Raw genomic sequence first — 6977 nt, forward strand, 5'->3', positions numbered from 1 at the left:
GGATAGTAGACATTATCTAGAGAAATTAGCATTACCCCAATTCATTTGTTTCCAAGATTTGTCATTTGACATAATTCCATTGATGTAAGGCGGATCTACACGCTTTGGGAGAAGAGAGTATATAGCCTTATTGTGTCCCGATCTAGGATTGACAAGTACTGATGTCCTTGAATTTATAAGTTTGGGCTGTAAAATAAGATAAGAAAATATGATTAATAATGGACTTAATAAAGGGTAATAATATAAGTAATGAAAGGAAAGAATAAGAATGAAATGAAAATAAATAAAGGATAGAGATGGCTGCGGAATTGATGGAAGAGATGGATGATAGTGATGATGAAATGACAATGGTGGTGATGTTGTATCTCAAACACGCCAAAGAGGAAACTATGCTATGAAGCACAATCCCGATCTTCACAAACTTGCTTGAGGGGTGGTGATAGTGTCTTCAACCCACTAGATATCAATCTAGGAATTTTGGAATCAAGATGGAAGGAATGACGCCACAAGTATAGGAACTATACTTGTTTAATCGATAAAGTTCACAAATAAATTTGAAGAGAAACAACTCACAAGATTATATTTTATATAAGAGATGAGATAGGTACAAATGAAGGCAAGCCACTCTATTTATAGGAAATGAGAGGGCTTGGCCGAATGGTTACAAGTTGTTTCGGCTAGATACATGTCTCTAGGAAAATACATAATGCTTGAGATGAATGAATAAGTCCTTTGGGTTTGTGATGGTTTGGCTAATCCTTCATGAAAAGCCTTAATGATTTGGCTAAGGATGGGAAGACATCTCCCTTGGCCGAATGGGCATGATTGTTCATCTTGGCGCCATTTTCTTCCCTTGGCCGAATGGTGGTATGTCTCTTCATGTTTGGCGCCAAAGGCTCTCATGTGCATGGCATGTGATGTGGCCGAATAGGCATGGATCCTTTAGCTCATATCTCTTGGTGATTTAAGCTTCCAATAGGTGTGATCTCTTCATCCACGTGTTCCTTGTTGAAAAGGCATCTTCATGGGCAGCATCATTCATGAAAGGTCACAATGTTTGGAAAGGTAACCCTTCATGTTTGAGCTACTTTGGGTGTGAATGAGCTGGTGGTGAGCTGGCCTTAGATGACTTGTAACATGGTGAATGTTTGGGCAGCTCCTTGTGAAAAGGTACCTCTTGAGGTGGCAACTATTCGCGAAAAGGTACGATTTCACAAATTTTGACTTAGGATATATTTGAAGCGTCCTAAGTGGTGATGATGATGGTGCAATTCCCCAGCTGAAATATTCAGCTCAATCCAGCTATGAGCTCACGGCCTCCAGACAACCTTTCACCAATTGTTCCTTGTGCTCTCCTAATCCATCCCATGTAAGTTTCCTTGCTGTTACATGCTCCATTTAGCTCCAATGCAGCTCCCAAGTGTTGGTCGAATATGCCTACATGCATAACATAAGAAAATAAATTAAGTATATAAACTTATATAATGTGTATATTATAAAAATGTGACTATAGGTTATTTAATATTCAATATGTAACATATTAAACAACCTATTATCTAATGGTTCTTTCTCATTAAAAGATTTAAAAACATTAAGGCACTTATGAGAAAGTACTTCCCTGAATTGTTTTGCCTTTGCACGAGTGATAGGTCCTTTGGGCATAACTTCAGGATCCATTTGTGTAGTTGTGATCACATCATCCATTCTTAGTTGAGATGCAAAACAAATCCTCATCCTTAAAATTAAAGTTTAGGGGATTATAAACATCGAAGTCATGAATCGTAAGAAAGTATACTACAACACTTCATTTAATTAATTTTTGGCTGACATATGCAATGTTGAATTAAGCCAGAAGCATCTATCATCTAGCTAACCTACCAGTCAAAGTTGGTGATTCCATTAAGATGTTTAGTGGATCAAGTCTTAATATCAACCAAGTGGTGTGGTATAACATGTATTGTCTAAGCCTTCGGGTTGCCCATACTAAAGCACAACATAACTTTTGAATCAGTAGTATCAGTTCTAGCAACCAATAAAATTCTTGCTCTGATAATAAATTGTTCTTTCCAGATTCATTGCGTTGTGCCAACATACCCCGTTGAGTTCTCAAAAAATGTTAAGTAGAGAATTAATGGTCTACCAGCGACTGATGCTACCAGAATCGGAGCATTGGAAAAATACTTCTTGACAATTTCAAAAGTTTATTAACACTCATCATTCCCTAGTTCAGGATTGTTCTTTCGAAGTAATTCAAACACTAGATCACACTTACCGATTAATTGAGAAATGAAATGAGATATATAGTGCAACCTTCATAGGAAACCTTAAACTTCTTTTTGCGTACAAGGTGGTGGAAGATCTTGATTTACTTTTACTTTGTCTGGATAAATCTCTATTCCTCTTTGACTAACCATAAAACCAAGCAGCTTTCCTAATATCACCTCAAATGTGCATTTATTTGGATTGAGCTTTAAATAATACTTTCTCAATCTTTGGAAAAGCTTTCTTAAATTCTATATATGCTCCTCTTCGGTTTTGGATTTGGAAATCATGCCATCCACATAAACTTCAATCTCTTTGTGCATCATAACATGGAAAAGAGTAACCATTGTTCTTTGATAAATTCCTCCTGCATTTTCAATCCAAATGGCATCACTTTGTAACAGATGTTTCCCCACATGGTTACAAATATCTTTTTTCCCATGTTTTTAGGTTTCATTTTTATTTGGTTTTACCCTGAGAAGCCATTCATGAAAAAAACCATGATTGTCCTGTAATTTTAGCCACTAAAGTGTCTATATGAGGTAGCAAAAAATTATCTTTAGGGATATCCTTGTTAATATCTTTGTAATCTACACACATGCAAACTTTTTCATCTTTTATTGGTATGAGAACTATGTTGGATACCCTTTCAAGATACCTAGCCTCCTAAAGGAACCCTACACCAATTTGCTTTGTTACTTCCTCCTTGATCTTCAACATCATTTATGGCCTCATTTTTTTTGAGCTTTTGTTGAACACATTTACATTCAGGCCTGATTGTAAGTTTATGCACCACTATATTCGTACTCAGCCCTAGCATATCTTGATAAGTCCAAGTAGAGATATCTCTGAACTCCTAGAACAATCTATCAATTCTTTTCTTATTTCTACTGATAGAATAATGCCAATCTTCACCTCTCTTCTTTCTCCCTCAGTTACCGAATTCACAATCTCAATTTCTTCTTTATGAGGCAAGATCTTCTTGTTCTTCTTTTCCACTAGCCTTAATAATTCTTTAGGAACGTCACATTCTACCTCATATTTGCACTCATTGAGTTCTTTTAGACACATGGGTCACTCAAAATTTATCTCATGACAGGGTTAAGAAAAATTCATGCTATTAACATTGTGGGACATGCAAAGAAATTTTAATCGAATATATATTTGGGTGGAAAAGGTAAAATTTATGAAATGAATGTAAAGAATAAAGAATGTAAATAATGAAGAATAAAGAAAAAATGTAAAGGAATGATTTCCACTTGAGAAATGAAAAATCTTATTATAAAGTGTGATTGTTTTATTTGGTTAATATTTTTATTAATTAATCCATGTTATCCCTATTATAGTGCTAATTTGGGTTATTTACGTTAGATTCTATGTAAGACTCTACTTCCAAACAACAATAATTAAAGAGCACATTAAAGTATATTTATCCTATTTTCTAGGAATAGTCGGTGCCAAGTCTAATTAGTAGACCAATCTAGGTGCCAACTCTAATTAAATAATCCATTCAACAAGATCAAAACAGAAAAGCAAGATGAATCACAACTCTTTAGGAATTAAAAAGTTGAAATTAAATTCAAATATTCTAGAGTTTATTATTTAATTAATTAGGATTCTAGTTTACTTAGGATTTTAATTATTATTATTAGGATTTTATTATTAATTAGGAATTAAGTGTTTTTAATTTTCTTGAGAGTTAGTATTTTTATTCTTATTAGGATTCTCAAAGCTATAAACACCCTCTAGGGGTGAAGCTTGAGAGAACATGTTCAAAATTCAGTATAGAAATTATTTGGCTTTTATTTTGTCAGCATCTCCTGCAATGCTGCAACATCATTGTAACCAATTTGTAGCAATAAAATTAAAATTCAGCCCTAGATACCCACTAAACTCAATATTCAAAATGTGCAAAATTAACAATATGCTCCTATAATGCTATTAAAAATACTCAAGTTCAAACTAAACTTAGGTAAAAAGGCTACTAAGGATAACTCTTTTGGATAGTTTAGTGTCTATTTGGGGTTCAAGCTTTCTATAGTGCTTTTACTTAAAAGAGCGAAGAATTTTGTTAAGTTTAAATGATTTATTTTATGGTGTTGTTTAATTTGAGCATAAGGTGTTTGATGAATGTTTTGTTTTGTAATCTTTGCTTGAAATTATACATTTATGTGATGGAACTTCATTTGATATTTCTAAAACAGAAATATCTTTATATATGTTAATCTTGGTTATTTTTATTGATAGAAATCATTGAGGTTGTATGCTACGTGTGTACAACATTGATATTTGCGAAAGTGAGTTTAAGTTTATGGAGATGTATGTTATCAATTTTTGTTGCATTGTTAACTACTTGATTGAAGTTGGTGAAAATTGATTTCTATTGGTTAAGTGTTTTATTCTGAAAGGGGGTTAATGTGTTAATTATTGCATGACACGTAATTGTATTTCCATAGCACAATCATATTGGAAACTACTAGATGACAATAGCATTTATTGGTCCATTGTTCTATTTGCTCTCCTGATTGGTACTACATTCTTTGCCTTTAATATTATGAATTTTTATCTTGTTATAAACCTATCACTATTTCATTCCAAACTTATCTTTTTGTAAAGAATCAATATTCTAAGTTGTAATTCCTTGCTATCTATTGGTTCGACATCCAAAACTATTGTAGTTTCCACTTATTACTTGATACGTACATGCACTTTGTAACAATTTTTAAGCATCAATAATGGCTAAAGGATAAGATGAAACGAAAAGATGAAAAGTAAGGTGATTACTAGGGTTGATGGGGATAATAATGTTATATTTAAAAGTGAAAATAAAAAAATAACTTTTTTAATAGGTGGGTAGATAAGGATAAAATAGAGGGTTTGATAAAATTTGAAATGGACGGTGATGATGGTGTTAGTGAAAACGTGGATGATAACACACTATTACCTTTTTACCATTTAAATTTTCATCCTGTTGGCGTTTACTGTTGGTAACTCATACAACATTGCTCACGCAAAAATGTAACAATATTGTGTAACATAGTAAAAGACACAGTGATATAGCAGAAAAATAAAAGAAAATATGAAAATAAAATAAAATAAAAACTAAAAATGTCATAATTTACCTATTAAAATCAAGGAAATTAAAGAGTTGGGATTTCTCTTAGTGTGATGGAGGCTATGTGTGAGTTATGGTTGTTGTAATAATGCTTCAAATGTTTCCCATTGACTTTGAATGTGCTTCCATTGAATAATTTCTTTAGTAGCATTGCTCCCTGAGGATATACTTCAATGACTTTGAATGGTCAGGACAAACGAGATTTAAGCTTTAGGGGAATAACTTTAGGTGAGAATTAATAAGCATACGTCCCCAACATGAAATTACCATGGTAAGATGTGTTTGTTGTCCAATTTTTTGCTCTTATCCTTGTTATTTTTGCACTCTCATGGGAAATATTTTGGAGCTCTTCAAGTTCGATGAGGTCTAGCATTCTCTTCTCTCTAGTAGCATCGAGGTCAAAATTTAGCCTTTTGAGTGCCCACATTGCTTTATTCTCTAGCTCTACATACAGATGGAAAAATTTACCATACATAAGGTGAAACGAATACATTCTTAATGGGGTAATTGTATATTGTTCGATAGGCTCACAATGCTTCATGAAGGCGTAAAGACAAATTTTCTTGAAGGATTCACAACCTTATCTAGAACTTTCTTTGTTTCTTGGTTGGATACCTCGGATTGGCCATTGGATTGAGGATAGTATGCTATAGCAATGCAATGATTTACTCCAAATGATTCAATGCATTAGCAACCTGCTTAGATGTAAAATGAGAACCCTCATTACTAATGAATGCTCCTGGAGTTCCAAAGCGGGAGAAGATGTTTTTATGGAGAAATTTCAAAATGGACTTAGCATAATTGGATGGTAATGCTACTACTTCAACCCATTTGGAAACATTGAATATTTCGATCTCCAAAATTGGTTGCATTAACATTTTATTGCGACAAGAGATGCTACTTTTTCATTGGCAATGGTTACAATGTTTGACAAAATCATTAGCACATTAAACAACATGGCCAGTAATAACCACATTGAAGTACCTTCGTTGCTGTATACATACCTGCAAAATGGCCACCATAAGTACAAAATGGTAATGATGCAATATACTTTTCTACTCGCATTCATATACACATCAGCGCAAAAGTTGGCCATTACATTGCTTGAAAATGTATGGCTCCTCCAAATAATATTCTTTGATATCTTTCAAGAACTTCTTTCTTCATTTGTGATTAAGATCATGTAACAAACCACTTACAATATAGTTCACAAATCAACAAACCTTGTCGATCAAGTGCAATTGCTACTTTTGGTTATACTACTACAACCATCAAGGAAACAATAATAAGCTTTGCCAGCAAGCCGATCCAACATTGGGTTTTAAATAGCAATGAAAATGATCTTTACGTGTAGCCTTGTTCATTCTTATATTCCATGAATATATTATATAGAAGTGCATATATGGACTAATTCATTTTTTCATTGGTTATAATAGTTATGCCACCATTTTTGGTACGCATGGACATGACTAACCCAATTATTGTAAAAAATAAGGTAGATGATACTAGCATCACGTCATTTGATGATTTCCTTCGAACCTCTCTTTCATAACATGATTTAACCGTCGTTGTTTCTCAATTGAACTACTTACGATCTTTC

Source organism: Hibiscus syriacus, unplaced genomic scaffold, assembly GCF_006381635.1.
Source record: "Hibiscus syriacus cultivar Baekdansim isolate YM2019G1 unplaced genomic scaffold, ASM638163v2 tig00112293_pilon, whole genome shotgun sequence".
NCBI classification, from domain to species: Eukaryota; Viridiplantae; Streptophyta; class Magnoliopsida; order Malvales; family Malvaceae; genus Hibiscus; species Hibiscus syriacus.